The sequence below is a fragment of the Euprymna scolopes genome, chromosome 16 (assembly GCF_053919585.1).
Source record: "Euprymna scolopes isolate OS-2025 chromosome 16, ASM5391958v1, whole genome shotgun sequence".
NCBI classification, from domain to species: Eukaryota; Metazoa; Mollusca; class Cephalopoda; order Sepiida; family Sepiolidae; genus Euprymna; species Euprymna scolopes.
This window is the reverse complement of record NC_136497.1, coordinates 111,761,831-111,784,554: the sequence shown is the minus strand read 5'-3', so window position 1 is coordinate 111,784,554 and position 22,724 is coordinate 111,761,831. Positions and strand designations below refer to the sequence as shown.

At 31.4% G+C, this 22,724-nt stretch overlaps 1 protein-coding gene across 7 annotated transcripts in view; it reads left to right on the top strand.

The window, feature by feature from the left end:
- Positions 1 to 22,724, top strand: part of LOC145296054 (uncharacterized) — a 945,555-nt gene that overhangs the window by 679,714 nt on the left and 243,117 nt on the right. Inside the window, exon 1 of one of the 7 annotated variants that reach the window (XM_080142121.1) lies at positions 16,550 to 17,686. The exons of the other annotated variants lie outside the window; for them this stretch is intronic. The gene's annotated coding sequence lies outside the window, so the exon portion shown is untranslated. Of the gene's footprint in view, positions 1 to 16,549; positions 17,687 to 22,724 lie in introns of those variants that run through there. 7 annotated transcript variants of the gene reach the window in all.

The window sequence follows — 22,724 nt, the reverse complement described above, 5'->3', positions numbered from 1 at the left end:
AGAATTTAAAAAAAAATAAATAAAAAAGAGATACATAAAAGCTCAGAGAATTTAAAAAAAAATAAATAAAAAAGAGATACATAAAAGCTCAGAGAATTTTAAAAAAAATAAATAAAAAAGAGATACATAAAAGCTCAGAGAATTTTTAAAAAAATAAATAAAAAAGAGATACATAAAAGCTCAGAGAATAAATAAAAAAGAGATACATAAAAGCTCAGAGAATTTAAAAGAAAATAAATAAAAAAGAGATACATAAAAGCTCAGAGAATTTAAAAAAATAAAAATAAAAAAGAGATACATAAAAGCTCAGAGAATTTAAAAAAAAATAAATAAAAAAGAGATACATAAAAGCTCAGAGAATTTAAAAAAAAATAAATAAAAAAGAGATACATAAAAGCTCAGAGAATTTAAAAAAAAATAAATAAAAAAGAGATACATAAAAGCTCAGAGAATTTTAAAAAAAATAAATAAAACAGAGATACATAAAAGCTCAGAGAATTAAAAAAAAATAAATAAAAAAGAGATACATAAAAGCTCAGAGAATTAAAAAAAAAATAAATAAAAAAGAGATACATAAAAGCTCAGAGAATTTAAAAAAATAAAAATAAAAAAGAGATACATAAAAGCTCAGAGAATTTAAAAATAAATAAATAAAAAAGAGATACATAAAAGCTCAGAGAATTTTAAAAAAAATAAATAAAAAAGAGATACATAAAAGCTCAGAGAATTTTAAAAAAAATAAATAAAAAAGAGATACATAAAAGCTCAGAGAATTAAAAAATAAAAATAAAAAAGTGATACATAAAAGCTCAGAGAATTTAAAAAAATAAATAAAAAAGAGATACATAAAAGCTCAGAGAATTTAAAAAAAAATAAATAAAAGCTCAGAGAATTTTTAAAAAAATAAATAAAAAAGAGATACATAAAAGCTCAGAGAATTTAAAAAAATAAATAAAAAAGAGATACATAAAACTTCAGAGAATTTAAAAAAATAAATAAAAAAGAGATACATAAAAGTTCAGAGAATTTAAAAAAAAATAATTAAAAAAGAGATACATAAAAGCTCAGAGAATTTTAAAAAAAATAAATAAAAAAGAGATACACAAAAGCTCAGAGAATTTAAAAAAAATAAATAAAAAAGAGATACATAAAAGCTCAGAGAATTTAAAAAAAAATAAATAAAAAAGAGATACATAAAAGCTCAGAGAATTTAAAAAAAAATAAATAAAAAAGAGATACATAAAAGCTCAGAGAATTAAAAAAAAATAAATAAAAAAGAGATACATAAAAGCTCAGAGAATTTAAAAAAAAATAAATAAAAAAGAGATACATAAAAGCTCAGAGAATTTAAAAAAAAATAAATAAAAAAGAGATACATAAAAGCTCAGAGAATTTAAAAAGAAATAAATAAAAAAGAGATACATAAAAGCTCAGAGAATTTTTAAAAAAATAAATAAAAAAGAGATACATAAAAGCTCAGAGAATTTAAAAAAAAATAAATAAAAAAGAGATACATAAAAGCTCAAAGAATTTAAAAAAAAATAAATAAAAAAGAGATACATAAAAGCTCAGAGAATTTTAAAAAAATAAATAAAAAAGAGATACATAAAAGCTCAGAGAATTTAAAAAAATAAATAAAAAAGGGATACATAAAAGCTCAGAGAATTTAAAAAAAAATAAATAAAAAAGAGATACATAAAAGCTCAGAGAACTTTAAAAAAAATAAATAAAAAAGAGATACATAAAAGCTCAGAGAATTTAAAAAAAAATAAATAAATAAGAGATACATAAAAGCTCAGAGAATTTAAAAAAAAAATAAATAAAAAAGAGATACATAAAAGCTCAGAGAATTTTTAAAAAAGTAAATAAAAAAGAGATACATAAAAGCTCAGAGAATTTAAAAAAAATAAATAAAAAAGAGATACATAAAAGCTCAGAGAATTTAAAAAAAAATAAATAAAAAAGAGATACATAAAAGCTCAGAGAATTTTAAAAAAAATAAATAAAAAAGAGATACATAAAAGCTCAGAGAATTTTTAAAAAAGTAAATAAAAAAGAGATACATAAAAGCTCAGAGAATTTTTAAAAAAATAAATAAAAAAGAGATACATAAAAGCTCAGAGAATTTTAAAAAAAATATAAATAAAAAAGAGATACATAAAAGCTCAGAGAATTTAAAAAAAAATAAACATTGATCATATTTTAAGTGAATTTGAACCCAGCCATCATGATTTATTCTTGAACACTTATTTACGTTATCTATTACTGAAACATTTAAATAGTTTTACTTTATACCTATATGTATACATATATGTGCATATATTGAAATGTATGGCTGATGAGTGAAAATGATTATCTTCTATAAAATCAGCATCCAAAAATTAGGTTAGAATGTTTAGTTGTCTCCATCTTTTTTGGTGGCAAGAATAGATCAGCATCATTCATCGAATAATTCCCCTTTACTCTGCCTGGCAAGGAGGAGCTTGGGAGAGACTAATTAAAACTGTCAAGCAATGCTTGAGGAAACTGTTGGAAAAGTTGGATTATTTTGAATTTTTGACTGACTTTCTGATGTGCAAAAAGAAATAAATGACAAAGCCCTCACTTATATTGCTTCAGCCGACAGAGATTTCTCGTATTTTAACTCCAAATCATTTTCTTCAAACCTCATTTGCTTATTAATAATTATGATTCTGAATAGGACTCAAATAGGACTGACTTGTTACATTCCCTCGAAATGAGGAATAAATGTTTTGAAAAATTCAATCGTATCTGGCATAATGATTACCTCTTGCCATTAAGAGAAGTCGATGCCAAAATCGGGAGCAATTGTGCCCCCAAGTTATCTGTTGGAGAGATAGTACTTATTAAAACTCCCAACAAAACCAGACAATTTTGGAATCTTGGTAAAATAATTAAATTAATTACTGGAAGCGACAATAATGTTCGTTCCGTGATTGTTCTCAATGATGGGTGCGAACAGGTCCATTCCTTAAAAAATCTTGTGCCCTTGGAAATTAAGGGTAAAGATGATATTGTATCAACAGAGTTTATAGAAGGAGGTCCCTTTTTCTGTCCATCCTGTTCAGTTCCTAATAATGGAACATTACCCATGGTGTGCTGCGATTCCTGTGACAGCTGGTACCATTTCAGCTGCATGGGAGTTAATCAGCAAGATACCTTAGGGGAGTGGTTTTGTTCTAATTTTAAGGATGAAGCTCCTCAGATCATTCCATATAGTGAAAATTAGCTAATGCCTGGATGCATGAGAATTTTGAAGTTTAAACAGAAAATTGACAACAGACAGTGGCACATATATATTAACATTAAGAAATTTTAACTGAATTAAAACATATTGAAATTATAAATTTGTCTGAGTTAAGACTTATGTTTATTGGATTAACTTGCTATTTGTCGTTTATCTGACCGTTTTATTAATTAATTTGTATTGGGAAAAGTAATGATTATCCATTACTTTTTTCTCTCCTCCTTGGCAGTGTGTGAGAAATTCCATATACAGTAGCCAACTTTCTTTTTGTTCAGCCGCCCACGCATTAGCGGACGGCCGTCATTGGTTTAAATTTGAATGTGTCAAGTGATTTGCTTGACGCGCTTTTTGTATCATGTTTCCTTTTTCAATCTACACAGAACTCGGCATGGGGATAGACTAAAATCCAGCAGCTCCAACTGGAGGGAGCTAAGACAATTCCTTCATGAACACCAAACAGTTGGTGAACGAAGGACCACATCTCTACAAGCAGAGACAACTTATCCTGCTGAATCTATCCAAATTAAGGATGACATTCAAGAACTGTTCTTCATGTCTATTTACCAAATATTGGATCTTATCTCATTTCATCTTGAGTCCTAAGTGGTTCACATTATGCCTAACTATAGGCGCCAACATTCCTGACAAGTTTACCATGAACATTCATGAATCCTTCTGAGGAACAACGAACTGTTTTTAATGGGCAAAAAGTCTATTTTATATATATATATATATATATATATATATATATATATATATATATATATATAAAATGAAAATAGACATAAGTTTTATCTTTCATTTTTTTGCAACAAAAATGTGAAATGAATAGTCAATGATAATTAATAATTTTAATTCTGTTGCCAAAAAGATCTGGATTTCACTTTATAAAATATTCTGTGATTAAAATAAGACACCCCCCTCCACACACACAAAAATCTTCAAAATTTTATTTTTAGCTTAAAAGTCAACCATTTTAATTGTTTGAAAAAAATAATTACGACTATTTCAAAATTGTACAGGAATTTGGAAATAGAATGTGTACATCTATTATTAATTATTAATAATGTAAAGAAATTCAGACATTTTCATAATTAGTAATAGTTTTATAAAATTCAGTTGAGTTAATACTTTGATTACTAAACAATACTGTAAAATGAAATTTAACTTTTAAAATTATTTTTAAAATATAGAAAAATAATTCTACTAAAAACAAAAAATAATGGTTTAAACTAAAAACCTGCTTTACAAAAGGTTAAAAAAAAAAATGAAAGTCAAAGTCTCCCGAGTAATGCTGGGTAAAGACAATTTAATAAAGAATTTAACATGATAATGATTTTCTCATGTGGGATTTGATTACATTTAAGTTTGGAACAAATTAACGTATTTGTTTTCCTATTTTGTACTATTAAAAATGACTCTATGTCCATTTTCTTTCTTCAATATTTTGATACTAGGTACATAAAATAAAAGGTCCTCAAAATCCTGCTGAAATCATCCCTGTGTGTGCCCCTCCCCCTTGTTAGATTTAACCCACCCTGGTTAAGGTATTTGTAATTCAATAGTGCTGGCTCTGGAACCAGGTAGAAACAATTGTCTCTGTCACTTTTCGAATGTTTGTGTAATCAGCAATTAAAATCAAAGAGAATAGACCCATAATTACTGACTCATCGTAATTGTTACTAAATCAAACAAGTACAAAACAACTATTGTGCCTTCTTTTTCAAGAATGACAGGAATTTGTTGCTTCAAATCTTTGTGGGAAATTTTATCTCTTCAATTCTTGTTAGATTTAGTGTTTCCTTTTTTTAAAGACGTCTTTAACTATTTTTATTACATCAACAAATTAGCATCCAACTCCTATGTTTACACTTAATAAAACAGAATATTAATTTGAATTATTCAAAATATAATTTTAAGTATTAATCTGAAAACGTTTCAGTGAGAATGAGGAAGAGAAGTTGAAAGATAAAAATTTGCAGCACATAACGTTGGGGTTGGCAATGTTGTCGACTGGGGACACCATGGTGTCATATTAGTAGTGAAGCATAAACTAGGGACCTTTCCTTAAATCGTTAATTAGGAAAGCCTCCTTTATATTATTTGAAATATTTTTAACTACTGTTCACATTTTTTTTTTTTTGTGTTATTCTCACAATGTTTTGACCGATATAACTTGCAATTTTTTCAGATGCATTGTGTTTCTTTGTTTTTATTTTTGTCTTTTTCACCCTAATTCACCCCCAAACAAGGCATATTGTCATTTGAAACGTATGCGGCTACTATTCAGGATCATATCTAACTGGGGGATTGTGGGGAGTTGAGCAGCAAGGTATCTGTTCATATTACATTTAAACTTCTGCTGGTTAGTACAGTCAGGAATTCCAAAGTCTAGCAGCCCAAAGGAACAAACTATTAGTAGGCTTTCCGGTATCTAGGGACTTCAACAGTGATGGGGTTAGGGTTAGGGTTCACACAGTGATGAGGTGAGATTTTGCTGTTTGTTGTGTTAGTTGGAGGTAAGTACATCAAAGGGGCACAAGTGCTATGTGTTCATCAGACCACATTCCATTAAAGTACTTGTAATACAGGCAAAAAAGATATGACATTGAAGTGATGGGATGGAGGTTGGAACTGTGCAGGACATATTAGATTGGAGACGGTTTTTTGGACTCTGTCTAAGAGTGAGAGGCGAGTAGTAGCTGCACCAGTCCAGATGTGACAACAATACTTTATGCATGGGCAAATTGTGGTTTTGTAAAGAATACTCTCTGGTGTGAATAATTTTCTAGCACTGTAAACGAAGTCTACCTTTTTTTTGCAGCAGTCTTGGCAAGGTCCTCAATATATTTGTTTCAATTCATGTGTGTCTGTGAATGTTAGGCCAAGGAGTTTGAAAGATGAGCTCTTAGGTAAGATGTTATTTGTCATGGCAATAGTTGGTTAAGAAAGATTTTTTTGTAAAAAAGGAAAGAAGCTTAGTCTTAGTAGCATTAAACCATTTACGCTCCATCTCACTACAGACAAAGTCATTTTCTCTGATTTCTGCCATTGCTTTCGATATGTGTACATTTGTTTTCTCTCAAGTTTATTATAGAGCATTGTGTCATCAACAAATATACCCATCTCAATATGAGGAATAATAAAGGCACATCTGCATTAATATCATGCTTAGAGGTACTGCCATTGAGGACAACCTGGATTTTTCTATTGTTTAGAAAGGATCTGATTATGTTGAGTATTTGAAATCAGAAGTTCATAGATTTCACCACTGGTGTCCCTCAGAATTCCGTACTAGACCCAACTCTCTTCCTGATCTTCATTAATGATCTCCTTCAGGGCCCATTGCACAGTGGATAAAAGCGTTGAATCTCTACGCTTCCAGGTGAGCATTGTCTGAAGATAGCAATTTTAATCCTACTCAAAGCAAACCAGAGGTTTAGTTGGCCAAAATGTGATGAGACAACAACAAGTATAGAAGGCAGTAATTACTGGAGATACAGTTACAAGATTCAGCATTCCTATCCAATCGCGGTTAACCACCTGAAGAAGACTAGAGGATAAGTTGGCCGAAACATGAAACAACAACTCCGAAGATGAGGATAACAGTCCGTAACAAAAATGAATACACAATTATGAAGCCTCATTTCAAAGTATTCCAAAAAATAAAATAATATATAATAGAATGAGCTTGCCTAAATCCGTACTGGGTTAGAAAGAAGCTTAGCATTTACAAGATGGTGAGCTAGTATTTGATTACCTAAAGACTCAAAGATTTTGGCAAAGAGGGGGAGGAGATTGATGGGGCGATAATTGAGCGGGTCAGTTATTTCACCAGAATTCTTGAATATTGGTACAACAGAGGCACTTTTCCAGCTATCAGGGAAGCAAGACTCAGCTAAGCATTTGTTGAATAGTTCAAAGAGGACAGGAGCTAGCTCAGCGAAACAATATGACAGGGATGAAATCAGCCCCCTATGCCTTGAAGTAGCCTAGCAGGTCAGCTTTCTTGGTTGTCATGCAAGTGATCACATAGTTGTTGAATAGTGGGCCATTGTCGATTTTCCATTATTATAAATTTTTCAAGAAATCACAAGATCCTATTTTCTGCAATCTGATACATTTCCTGATCACTTTGGTATGTCTTCTCTTGGCTGCGGCTATTTCACTCTTACACTTATTTCTAGGTTCTAAACTTTTGTATATTTGTACTTGTGATGGGCAGCCAAATGCATGCTGCCTTTGCGCAATAGAAGCTGCATAAGTTGAAGTGAACCATTTGGGAGGGTGGGGATTTGCTATAGTACTCCCATATGGGAACATGTGCTTCAATACCTGCTTTGCACCATTTAGTTATCTCCTTGACACACAGATATATGGCATAATCACATGACACTGGTTTTTGTTGAATCATTGAAGTTAAGCAACCTTGAGCTTGGTCAGTACCATATGGGTGGGCATTTAAAAATAGCAGGTGTGCATGTAAGAAGATGTCAACACCTCCTTGCAAGAGCTGCAAAAACTTAATGTTGTCTTCTCCTCTAACAGGGATATATATGCGACTGGAGGCCCGCTTGTGAATTTCATACTACCATGGAACTTTCTCTTTCAAAAGAATCTAATTCAATCTGTCTTTGGTGAGTGCTGCTTCCATTTAGTTCAGTTAAATTGAGTGGCATACTGTTCAGCAGGAACAGAAAAGATGTTAGTCAATGGAGCATATCTAATGTGTTCTCTGATAGCTTTCCAAGGAGATTTTTTAAAGCAGCTTGTAATTTTTAGTAATGGCTCCTCAACTTGGGGTCAAGAATTTAGGGTGATGTTAACCAATATCACAAGTTGATCTGTGTTCTTGAGTGGAACATGGATAATTGCCACTCAACTCTCAGGTACAGAAGTTAGGAATATATCTAGAAATGAGATTTGTTGATCTACACAACCTGGAAGGGGGTCAGGAATATGATTTTCTGTGTTAGAGAATGGGTTATAAGAGAAGCTATGCGTGCTGCGACCAACTGCATTTGGGTAACCCAAAAAACCAAGCCAACTACTGTGGTGGACATTAAGACCCCCAAATACATGTACCTACACATTAGTATTTATTTGAGTGTTGCATTTATACTGTCAGAGACATGATTGATTAAGGTACAGTCCATATTTGAGGGAGAGCGGTAGAGAAAATATAAATAATAAATGCTATGTTTAAGGTTAATCTAAAGCACATGAGGACCTGGTCATCTGATTCTAGACTATGCTCTCCAGTTAAGGGGAGAATGTTTAATTTGAGAATCTTTGTTGTACACAGGAATTTGTCTGGAATTTCAAATGGAACCACAGAGGTAGTTTGTTCTTGTTCAGCCAACCATGATTGAATAGAAGTTTTAATTCCAAGTGTTAATTGTATTAAGTAATTGTTAATTGTATTCTTAGTACCATCTGTAGTGAGGGATGAATGTTCAACCTCCAGAAGAATTTCACTTTTATTCATTGTGCCATGAATCCAGCCAAACTAGCAATTGTCATGAAAAAAATTCCTGAACATAATAGAAAAGGGGAATCATCAGCTATTTACCATGCAGCTGTTTTGTAGATTTAAAAACAGAACAGCAATTAAATTCATACCTCCCTTCCAGTATTGATCAAAATACCACCTCCCTTGTAATGAAATATCAACACAATTCTGTTATTATTTCACTGAAAGCAACAGTACACAACCATGTGAGATACTCTTGCTAAGAGTATCTCATATAGAAACAGTATAAATAGTTTACTTGATTCTACATAAATAATCATAAGCGATTATTTACATGCTTGTATGGTTTTTTTCTCATCTTGGTTGCTACTATTTACTGCAACGTTTCAATTGCTGTACTCCTCAACTTTCTTAGTTATTAAAATTTGGGGGAAATTCCGACTGAATCTTTTAGATGTCAGAATTTTTAAATTATATATTTTTGGAAATAGACGTGTCTATTTTTTTTTTTTTAAGAAAAGGTGGGGGCAATTTTCTATGTAAGTTTAATGTAAAATTATCCTTTTCTCATTTTAAATTTCTTAATGGCCTGTGCAAACTGCAAATTATATGAAGGTGAACGACCCTGCAAAAGAACATGAATGTTTTAGCCATTCATCGGTGGAAATATTGGCACTTGACGACTTATTTTGTCTTCATTTTTTTAACAATTCCAAGGGGCAACAATTCAATAAGTTCTTAGAGTCTATAACGTTTAATGATTATTTGGATTTATTATGAAGAGTTAAGTTTGTAAAATTTTGTTTTTAAAACATATATTTGCATACAATGACAACTTTCATTCATTTCCAAAGTTTATTCATTAAAGAGTTTGATTAAAAGCATATATTTTCGAAAAGGTTTGTTTCTTTATAAATATAAAAAATGCCTGTTGTAATTTATTTTGAAATTCTAATTATTTACAAAAACTAAAAATTTTAATTTTAATTTATTTTAATATTCAGATAATTTTTATTTTGTGTTAATTTAGTGTGTTTGTTTTGATTTTACCAATAAGTTACACAAAACATTAAGAACTCTTTGAATTATTTCTCCTTGGAGTTTTTAAACAATTAAACAAAAAAATTGTCATCCAAACCTAAAGTTGGATTATTAAAGTAAAATTCAACAAAGTGAGCCATAAAAGCTATAATTCTAATTTGTTTTTATTATATACTAGCGAGGGGTACCCGGCGTTGCCCGGGTGTTTGTAGGTGTGTGTGAAAAAAAACAGGTGCCCGTGAAAAAAAAAAAAAAGCCTTGACGACACGCAGTTGGAAAATAGTAAAGTGTGGAAAAAAAAAACAGGTGCGCATTTTTGATTGACGTGACGGCGATAGGTATTCAGCAGTCAGCATTTTGTGCGGGACAGTTTTTAATGAGGTCAATAAATTGGTTCGTTTGTTGTTAAAAACCCAGTCCCCCGTCTGATATGACGAAGTCGACAAACGTTCACTGGCTCTGGGCCTGTTATTAGAGTCGAGTTTTGCTTTTTGTTTATACCAAAAACCGAATGTAACGCATGCGATGCGGGAAATGTGGAATAATTAACGTTTGAAAGTCAATAAAATTAAATAGACAGGCGAGCTCCATGGTTAAGTGTGAGATATTACAATTTATAGATGAAATAAAAAGTTTTAAGAAGTTGTGAACCGAGCGAGCGCTTCTCTGAAAGAAGCCTTTTGTGGACATCGAGGAAAAGCATACATACATACATACATACATTTTCGCTTTTATATATATAGATATATATATATATTATTTTTATTAATTAATATTAATAAAAAAAAAAGGAAATCTCTCGATTCAGCTTATGAAAAGTGAGGGCGAAACCGATTAATTTATTTATTTTTTTTGATTTTTGTTTCCCACTTTTAATCACGAACATCAAAACAGGTTTTCCTGTTATGATTGCAATAATGGAATTTCGTACCCCGCATAAAATTATGAAATAATATATATATATATATATATATATATATATATATATATATATATATATATATACTGTGTAGTGGGTGTGGGAAAGAATCCAAGCAAAGTGTTCAATTATAAAAACTAAAGAAGAAACTCCAATATAAGACTCTAATATTTATTTTAAAATTTTACAGAAGGTCAAAAAAACCTTGAAACTATTGGTTTCAAATCTGATATAAGGAGACCAGTTTATGATAAAAAAAATATCGGATTTGAAACTCACGGTACCAAGGTTTTTCTGACCTTCTGAAAATCTCTCTCTCTCTCTCTCTCTCTCTCTATATATATATATATATATATATATATATATATATATATATATATATATATATATATATATTTTAGTGGCCTGGCGAGGCCACAGGGTAAGGCAACAGAAGCAGCAAAACTAAAGCTGCCTGCCAGGACACTATATATACAAATGTTAGCACATTTGAGCATATTTTATTGGTTTAAAAATATAGGTTCTTTTTTACCAAGTGTCATAAAATTTTAAACAGAAATAGTATTCTAATCTTCAAAAAGCCTGCAAATTTTCATGTAGTTACATTACAAAGAACCAAAGATATGAACATTTCAATATTCAATTTGGCTACAAGTGTGTGTGTGTGTGTGTGTGCATATATATATATATATACATACAGAAGCCACAACGGAGGACAGTCTTACTCGGACACAAGTGACCGCCGATGATGATGATGATATATATATAATTACTATAATAATTATTAAATACCTATAGACACTAGTGTTTCATCCTTTCAGGAATCAGCAGTGCAGGGTGTCATGGTTAACACTGATCAATAGATTCGAACCCTGCAACAGAAGCCATCTCTGACTCCATTAGTAAGCACTTTTAACCACAAGAAATACTGTTGAAATTTAAACATTTATTTTCAAATGTGTTTTTAACGTTTGTCAGAGTGATCTAATCATTATATGATGATCAGCGCATATGAGCTAAATTGACCGACTTTATTTCAACTGAACTATTTGTGTGTGTGTGTGTATATATATATATATATATACACCACCTTTTTTGGCAATTTTATAAGTTCGAAATCTCAACGACTATTGATTAGAATTTAACAAATGAAGGCTCGTTGGAAAGCTAATGACCTGAATTGTGTAGTGGGCTATATGACATTTGTCTTTAAGGCCGCACATTAAGAGGATCATCCATCATCCAGAGTCTATTTTTGGCACTTTTTTACAGCGATAAAATGTTTCAATCATAGTCATTTGTTTTCCTAGTGAATTACAAACGGTCTGATATTTCTCCCAAACATCTGGCCTTGATGGAGGAGAGATTAAAACTTGCTGCTATGGTTTCAAATACTCAGAAATAACAGCATGAGGAGACTTAATTCCAAATATTTCTCAAATGTTATATCTCCTCTCTTTGGTTTTCATACATAAAGTAAATTTCACAGTATATAAGGATTATTTGATATAGGAGATATTCATACCCTATTTCCAAAAGAGAGGAAATATAATATACTAGCCTGGGTGCCCGGCGTTGCCTGGGTGTTTGGAGGGGTGTGTTAAGCAAAAAAATAAAAATAAAGTGGTAGTAGGCAGGCAGGCTCGACCCTATACCACAAAGGAGGAAAAGAATGTGAAAAAAAATGTGACATCTTTGCCGTTGCGCCCACTGCCAAACCGAAAGTGGCGAAGGTTTAAATTAAGGTCAGTCAATCAAAAAGAGGATGACTTTCGAAAATATGGTAAAAAAACGACTCCTCTCTGTAGAAAAGTGCCCAGTTATGGGTGAAGGAATTAATGTTTTTAGCCAATTTTTCGATATTTGTTGTCCGAAGAGTCAAGCTTCAAGACGATACTGATCTTGTGAAAATCCGTCGCCTCTGTCGAAAAAAAAGTATTTAAGTGCCATAAACTAGAATCGAAACCAAAACTGTAGCATTCAAAGCTGGTGACGTTACCACTGTACCAATGTAACACACATATAAACTGATTAAAAATAAACTAAGATGAATGTACAAAATTTTTATTGATTTTTTTCAATTTTAATCCATTTTTGACCCCCTTAAAAACAATTTTAACCAGCTAAAGAATAATTGAATAATTGAATGGCTCGTAAAAAAATCCAATCATTTCAGGCCCCTAATGCCACCTTGTGACTTCTAATTTTGGAGGAGTTAGAGTTTGAAAATATGGAGAAAGATCGGTAGACAGACAGATGTTTATATATTAGATATAAGCTGAGGTTATTGTTTTGTTTATTGGAAACTTTGCTTTCGTATAAGCAGTATTGTCTGAAGACAAAAATGACCGAAACATGCTCATGGCTGTGTAGCAACATATTACTGATTATGTAAAAGCAAATAAAGAGTATATATATAGGAGGAAATAGTTAATAAAACATGTTAAAAAACACTTTGAAAAAGAGTTAAAAACATTTTAATCTGAAAAGAGAACACTTAATAAGTGGATAGTCCTTTTTATTTTATATATATATTTCAATGAGACGAGAGATGGTGGCGTCATTCTCATCAAACGAGTCCTGCCTTTTCTTGGTGGCGTGACCCAGTACCTCCTCTGCAGCACGGGTCAGGGTGTCTCTGAGGATGGTCCATTGGTGCTCTACTGTCGCCTGACTCACGGGCTCTGCGAGGTGTCGTTCGCAGGCCTCCCCGAAATTCTGCTGTGGGTTGCAGAGCATGCTACAGTCAAAACGTCGGTTTAGTATGCTATTGGGTGTCCTTTTGGGTGATCGAATGATCGTCATGGGAGATCAGGAGTCTGTGATCCGTCCAGCAGTCATCCGCCCCGGGCATGGATCGCATGATGGGGACGTCTCCTCGGTTTCTGGCTCTGGTCAGAACGTAGTTCAGGGTGTGCCAGTGTTTGGATCTGGGGTGTCTCCACGTGGTCTTTTGTCGTTTGGGTAGCTGAAAGATGGTGCTGGTTACGACAAGTTAATGTTCTGCACATAGACCTAGTAGGAATTGGCCATTGGCGTTGCAGCTTCCAATGCCGTGGCGGCCGATGATTCCCTCCCACAGGCAGTGGTCCCTGCCTATTTGGGCATTAAAGTCGCCCAGCACAACAAGCTTGTCATTGACGGACACTGCCTGGATGGTGTGGTCAAACTGAGTGTAGAAGACAGCTTTGTCTTCATCGGTAGAGGTTAAAGTTGGGGCGTAGACTGAAATGAGCGTAAGGTGTCTATCCCGCGGACAGTCATCAGACGCTCACTGATGGCCTTGGGAACGAGGTTGTGCTGCTACACCAGCTATATATATATATATATATATATATATATATATATAATCTAAGTTTATTGTTTTCAAGAGGTTAAGTAACCAATGAAGTTTAATGAGGTTAATACAAGTATGCTTAATGATCTCGATGAAATCTGAAACTCCTTTTAGCATAAATATGTCAAATCCACATTCCCGTACTGTTTGAAACTATACACACTAGTATATATAAGATTTGGGGTGGCCATACCTCTATTTCGATCCATATCCCCGCCCCGCCATCCTTTTCCATTCATTCCTATATCTCAACACAGACTAAAATCCGCATGCTTTATCGGATCTTATTTACATACAAACAAATCTTATTTTTCACAACATTTGACGGAACCTTCTGATATTTTCATTGCAAACCTTGCTTTCATATAAGCTATATCACCTGAAGACTGGTAACTTGCTGACTGAAACATACTCATGACTGTGTAGCAACATATTGGAGCAACATATTACTGCCCATGTAAAAACTAATAAAGAGTGTGCATATATATATTATACAATATAGAATATAATTATTCAACATGTTAATGGTTTTCCAATCTAATAATTTCCTTCGTTAAGGGCAATACGCTAAAATAGTTCAAATTTAACTGTAAATAAAAAAATGTCGTTATCTATTTTTCTATTAAAGTATAAAAAAAATGCTATGTTGTAATTAGGTTACATATATAACTTCTATTGATTGTTATAACAAGCATATTGAATGTAAATGTGAAGCTTGGCCGTGCGTTTAAAAACACTTCACTACTAACCAAGACATTAAAAAATGAAAATATCGAAAAAAAAAAAAAAAAGGTTATATTGCACGTATTCGTTATGGAAAGAAGTTCCCGGGAAAAAAAATTCACTTAATTTCATCAAGTTTTTTTTTTTTTTTTTTTTTTTTTTTTGACAGCGAAAAAACAATTTGTTATGATACCGAGCAAAAGATTCGATTTTTAGGAAGAAAAGCTAGTATTAAAGATGGGGGAGGGGTGTCGGCGCTTTAACTGGAATTATCTCCCCGTGGCGTGTTCAATAAATTTCATAATGGCTGACTTCAACGCGCTCTCATAAAAACGTCTTTCCTCGTTAAAAAAAAATAATAATAAAAAAATAAATTATCAATCAGATTAAGTGGAATTTTTTTTTCGGAAAACAAGTCCAAAACGGATGCGTATAATATAACCTTTTTGCAATATCTTCATTTTTTAATGTCTTGATTAAACTGTACAAGTACGGTGTGTGTGTGTGTGTGTGTGTGTGTGTGTGTGTGTGTGTTTTGTTATGTTCGTGAAGATCATTGAATTATCTCCCCCTTTAATTTTGTTTTCTTCTTCTTTTCCTTATTATTATTATTATTAGTAGTAGTAGTAGTAGTAGTAGTTTTGCGTCTCTTATGTGAATTTTCTCTTCCTATTCTATAAATCACATCTAAAATTTGCATTATAGGTTGGATTAAAAAAAACTAGCAGTTTCAATCTCATTAAGCACAGTGTACGCACTAGTGTCAATAATAGTCACTCGTCACATTCTTTTAATTTACGTTTTAAGGTGTTTAAAAATGTAACTTAGTCATTCGATGTTTTGATCGCTAGTGGCCATTTTTTTTTGTTTCTTTCATCTTTTAATTTTTTTTTTTATTTCTACATAAAATGCTTTCCCTTTTAAGATTTTATACTGTAAATAACATCCTTTTTACACAAACAAGCAAATTTTAAAAGCAAAAATTAAAAGGTTATTTCGAAGGGTCACGATATATAGTAACAAGTCAGCCGTTTTAATTTATTTTTTAATGGCTGCACCTTTTATCATGGATTAAAATTTAAAAGCATAAAAATATTAACTATAGTTCATTTGTACTTCTATATGAAAGGAAAAGATTAATTTTCTGAGGTACCCTTCTATCTCGCATTAAAGAAACGATGTATTTTCTAATGAAATAAAAAAGCAAAAAATATAAATTATTATTTATTTATTTATATAGATTTTTTAAGCCTTCACAATAATAGACAGCAACAGCATGTAGTGTGTCATTTTGTTGCAAAACGCCATATCAATGTCACGTGGCAAGCTACGGATGGATAAAATTGTTTAGAATCGCTGAGCGAGTAGATTAAATTTGAATCACTATTACTTTCTATTTTTTAGAATGCAGGAAAAAAAACACAATTTGCGATTCTTTCAATTTTAAATTAATTAATAAATTACAAAAACGTGGAGCAAAAATGATTGATTTCTAAAAAAAAAAAAAAAATTGTAAATATTTTTATTTATTTTTATTTATTTATTTTTTTTTATGTGATTTTAAGTCTTCCGTAGTTGATCACGTGGCCCGATCAGCCATTTTAACTAATTGACTTTTCAACCACTCATTGTGTTTTTCCCTGTTGTGGTTAGTACTTCTTGTTGAGTGAATGAAGAAAAGGAAGGGGGGTAACTAAAAAAAAAAAAAAAATATTTGTAGCACTAAGTGCTAGCTGGTTTCTTCCCCCCCCCCTTACAACCTAGTGAATCCGCCATTGCTCACTTATTAGAAGCAGTAGTAGCAGAACGCTAACCCAAAAGAAGCGGCCATGTTTGCCTGGAAGCTACAACTCGTTTCTTACTTACACACAAACACACAAGTTGCTCTCAGTATTCCACAACTTCTTTTAACTAAACATCTTTGATATCTGTATATAAATATATTTATATCTGTATATATATCTTTCGCCAGCTTCGTTTTTATTTTTATTGGTTCCCTGTGTAACATCAATGCTCGGATACATGTAAGCTTTACGGGAATTTACTTTTCATTTTTTTTTTTTTATGAACGCTTTCCTCTTTCAACGTGAACTTTTTTTTTTAATTTACATATGTTTAATATCTGTCGGTGAAGATTTATTTATTTTTAATTAATTTTTTTTGGAAAAAAAAAAAAAAAATTAAAAAAAACAAAACAAAAAAAAACAAACTCCGTAAATTCAAAACTACACCAGAAAAAAACTCATTAGGACAATTATTGTTTGTGATTACCAACGATGGAATGGAACAAAAGTTTCTCGCCATAAATATATTTTAATATTTCTATTAAATTCTGCTCATCTATCGAACACTATTGAAGTAAATACTGAAGCAAATACACACACACACACACACACACATATACGTAATATTATTTTATGTGTAATATTTAGTTATTATCAACAAGCAGATTGTTTACACCTTTTTATCATCTATTTTCAAACTCATGGAATTAACTGACCTCTAATAATTTCAACAACACCCGACCTACTGCGATTTTAAAAAAATCCTATTTATCTCACCCGCATTCTATTTCACGAGGTAAACCAATAAAAAAGGAAAAGGGGTAAAATACGCGATCAAAATGTTATTTTATAAGTAAAATTAGAAACTAGGATGTCGACACTATTATTGTGTCGATGATCTTCCAACTTTCCTTCCTCCTCTATAACTTGGAAGAAATCAATTCCATGTTGTTAATATCGTCGTATTCGACTCAATGAGCATCACATACCGTCGTCGTCTTGGCTATTTATTTCTACGGCCATTTACGTTTGGTCTCGTTATTTCCACCCCTTCATATTGGATTTAACTCCTGTTTGCTAGCATGATTTGGAAATTGTTACATTGGAAACAGATGCTGTTACCATTGCAGCCGGATCTGTGGTGAGTATAATATTTACTCTTTTTCCTACATGACTTAGTGTGACACGAGGTCGACCCAGCTCCCCTACCTAATTATAAAAATAGCCTCGATCGACCCTGGATCTGATAACAAAAAACAATAAATCTCTATCAATAAAATGATCATACAAGCTTATCTATCCGGAAGTTTAATAGATACGCATTGAATTATATTTTTATTTGGATATTTATTGAAATAAAAAAATAAGTGAGAATATAGAATCAATGTCCAAAAAGTTTATTTTCAAAATTGTAAACATAACTTCGTATCCCATAAAATCGATCGAACGCGTAATTCAATATTAGTCCCCCAATGTTTACAATGATTTTATCCGGAGCTACCCTCTGCAAAATGGAACGATTATTATTATTATTAATTTTTTTTTGTCTCAAAATGTACTTTTTCTTTTTCTTTTTTTAAATAAGCACATGAACAGAAAATTAATATAACCCATTGGTTTTTTTTTTTTTTGTTTGCTTATTTCGTGTTGGTGCACTTTTGACACCGCACTATTTTTAAATAGTTTTTTTCGGCTTGAATTCAAACTTCACGATATCTTTATTTTATTTTTTTATTAAATTTGTAGGTGAAAGCGCAGAAAAGTTACAAAACACCCGCCCCTTCCCATGTTAAGAATGGCTTTCAAAATAATAACGCTATTATTTCAGCACTGTGGCAAAAGCCCACAAGTACCGCTTATTTTACAAAAATCCCATTTGAAGAAGAAAAAAAAAAGTTCCATTTTGCAGATGACAGCTCCGGGTAACGCCATTATCAACATCGAGGAGGAACTAATCTTGGATTTAAGGGTGTATTTATTGCAATCGCATAAAAATAAGGGTAAACCAAAACAACATTTTTTAAAGTTGTAAACATAATTATATTTTGAAGTCCCCCAACCGGCAACCTCGGTTAAATACAGTTGATAGATGATAAATGTGGCTTTAATGCAATTTCGATCCAATCATCGCAAGTGCATTTCATAAATTGTTAAATGTTTTCATATTTGAATACAAATTCGTGTATAAATACAAATGTATAGCAGTTTACGAATTATTGGAAAATTCTGAACCACATGATTGTTAACAAAACTCTATCTGAAGAGAGTGAGCTTTTTTTCGGTGTGCAAGGTTTTCGTTCGGTTTCCATTTTTAAGAACTTGATTTTCATGTGTGTATTTATATTATATTGGTGGTACTCATGCACTTATTGATCCGTGCTGAAATAACGTTATTATTTAAAAAACCATTCTTAACATGGGAAGGGAAGGTGTTTTGTACCTATTCTGTACTTTAACCTTACAATTGAATAAAAAAAAAAAAAACAACTTTAATTAAACTTGGAAATACGATTTAAAAAATAGCGCGGGATCAGTAAGTGCATTAGCACCATATTGGTATTAGTAATGTTTGCATGACTATAGATATTTTTATTTTAAATGCGACTGAGTTTCTATTAATAAAATAAACGAAATCTCGATCTACCTATAAATGTGATTTCTTCGTTTATATTCTGTGTTTAGTCGGTTGACATGTTTTCATGTTCTCCACTAATAAAGACAATTCCTTTTGTGTGTGTGTGTAACTCAGGTTCAAATACTTACTGTATTTTTTATTTATTTGTTTTTTTTAAACGCTATATTAAAAAAATCTCTTGTGGATACAAAAATATGGGTAAAACTATACAAACACCGTGACAGCGAATTAACCCTACCCCTAACCCTAACCCTAAACCCCAACCCTAACCCTAACGCTGTCACGGTGTTTGTATAATAATACCAAAATATGGTGCTAGTGCACTTACTGATCCGCGGTATTTTTTAAATCGTATTTCCAAGTTTAAATTAAAGTTTTATGTTTTTTTATTCAATTGTAAGGTTAAAGTACAGAATAGGTACAAAACACCCTCCCCATGTTAAGAATGGCTTTTTAAATAATAACGTTATTATTTCAGCATGGATCAATAAGTGCACTAGTTCCAAAAATATTTTGGCCGATATATATATATATTTTTTTTTTTTTGCCATCTGATCTCATGGGATTTTATAAGGAAAACTTGCATTTTATATACAAATGTAATTCTAAATAATGGATATTCTAAAAATGAATGTACTTGGACATTTTAGAGTGTATCTAATAATTAAACTCTAAAAATGTCCCGGCAAATTGATTTTAAAACCATTATTTCTAAATCCATACAGTTCTTCATTTTTAAAATTATTTCCATCAGAGCTATTCCTGATTTGGCAATTTGTTCTATGGTAGAGTAGGATGTTTTGAAAATATGTTTTAAAATTAATTTAGTATTGCACATGAAATCTGAAGAAACTCCCTTTCTAAATGAGTAAATATACTAGTAATATCGGCTTATTTCCTAAATGACATGTTGGCTATTAGCTAAAAACCGACATGAGAATCAATCACGTTCGCTGAAAAGTAAAATATTTCACTAATAAATTTAAATTACTAAAATGTTACAAAACAATTAGCACAAGTTTATAAAATCCCAAACAATGACAGCATGTTTTTTTTTTTTCTATATTGCTAAAACAAAATTGTTTTTTGACCTATTATTTTGATATCTTGAGACATGTGGCTAAACAAATATTTATTTTTTAAATTGTTTTTTATAAGTCACTAAGACTTTTTGTTTCTTAAGCTGATATAAAAAAGCGTTATTCTTTATATTAAGTAGGTGATACTGTATTGATTTAGCTCTCAAAACCTTGAGCATCATCGCCTACGCCTATACATGATTTTGTATCATCTTTTTAAATCTTTACCGATTTTTTCGTTTGGAAATTTGGTGCTAGTAGTGCAGCCGCGCTATTTTTAAAATCGTATTTCCAAGTTTAATTAAAGTTTTGATGTTTTTATTCAATTGTAAGGTTGAAGTATAGAATAGGTACAAAACACCCTCCCCTCCCCATGTTAAGAATGGCTTTTTAAATAATAACGTTATTTACGTCCGACACTCTCTGCACTTGTACCGGAATTTTTTCTTGTCACTAAATTACCTTTTGTGGTGAGAAATTAAAAGATCAGATTGCAGGCTTAGATATGTCCGGTTTAAAATCTGCACAAGTACCAAACTATTAGATATTGATGTTTTATTTCAACTTTTTTTTTTTTTCAATATAGCAATAAAGAATTTTATTAAAAAATTTTTTTTTTTAATATTGAATAAAATCGCTTTAAAAATTGTGAGAATGATTGTGATAAAATATTAAATCTTTGGCCCAATTATTTTGCTAATCATAGCAATGTGCCATGTGGTAATTCTCTCTGCTACTGAGTGTCTGTTGATATGATCATTCTTCCCCGCGTCAACGAACGCACACACACACACACCGTATATTTATTTTTGTGGAAATCTGTTCAGACAGGGTGTGAAGTCATTTTATGTAATCCGTTAACAATAACGAAAAATTCTTATCACAAAGACGGGGGTGCCTATTGACATTAGTCTTAAAAATGTTATTATCGTGTTTATCAAAATACAAGCAAAATACACTTACTGATCCGGATCCGCTCTATTTTTTAAATCGTATTTCCAAGTTTAATTAAAATTGTTTTTGTTTTTTATTCAATTGTAAGGTTAAAATACAGAATAGGTACAAAACACCTCCCCTTCCCATGTTAAGAATGGCTTTTTAAATAATAACGTTATTATTTCAGCACGGATCAATAATAATTTTTATTTTTTTTTTTTTTTAAATAGTTTTACACTGAATTGCGTAAAGTCTGTTCAAAACTTATTTTAGTTTTACGTGAAAGTTTTATTCATTGCGTAATTCAAAAAATAGTGATCGGATTTAAAACAAAAAACAAAACTCATTTTGGATACTTATCAACTAAATTACTGTTTATGGTAGAGAGGCAGAAAGTTCTGGTCTTGGTCTCCAATTCAAGTAAAAAGAAAATGTTTCCATTTAAATGTAGAGCAATGTTTCTCTGCGCTTCTTTTATCATCATAACTGCAGCTGCTTTCCTCTCTTTACCCCCTCCCCTTCTTTGAATTCGAGGCGAGGGCGAGGGCCAGTGTTCGTCTCTCCAAGAGAGAGGAGGTGGCAAGTGCTCGTTCTTCTTTGGTGGCAGTCGCCGCCATGTGTTGGCTACCATCCATCAAGAACACACACTATAACCATTCTTTTCTGAATTTACTTTTAACTCTTATTTTGCTACCAGAAAATTATCAAGCATTATTTTTTATATCAAAATAACATTTCTTTCCTTTTTGCTAATTTTCATTAATTGTTACGTTTAAAAAAATAAAAAAGACAAACTACTTATTTTGTTGCTATCCGCGAATATATATATCCTTGACCCACTTTTGATGACATGATGCGTGAGTGTATGTACTGGTCTGAATAGTTTTTATCCACGATCTATTCCATCGTTTGTGCGAAAATTACTTTATCATCCTTCTTCAAACTTAATATCCGTCCTTAATATAACGCGTGTTTTAGTACTAAATAAATAAAATAAAATGCATTCAAGTTCAAAATATTTTAACTAGATTTATTTCATCAAACCACGCTGCTGCAGATGAGATGGCTACTACTACTGCTGCTCCATAATTCAGTTGAGTCGTTCTTTTTGGACTTCAAGCATTTAAGTCAGTTGAGATTGTATGCTTCGTTTGGGAATCTCCCCTTTTCAACATAGTCTCAATTCAACCATTAAAAATACGCAATAATGAGCATGTGCTTACACATAAAATTCTTGAATATTTCATTTAATAGTTCACAAAAATGCCCACGTAATTCTTTTTATTTACCATTGTTTCTCAATCGAATTTTCTCTTTAAATTCATCTACACTTTTTTTAATTTGCCAACTTTTTCAAAAAGAAAAAAACAAAACAATTTTAGTTGCTTACGAGATATTCAACATTTGCCTTGAAGATTGGATAATATAATTTTTTTTGAAAAGTTAATGCATTAAAAAGGCAGCATTGTGGCTTTATGTCTTATAAATCAAATATCGACGTTTATTTTTAAACAGTACTTTGGACTTGA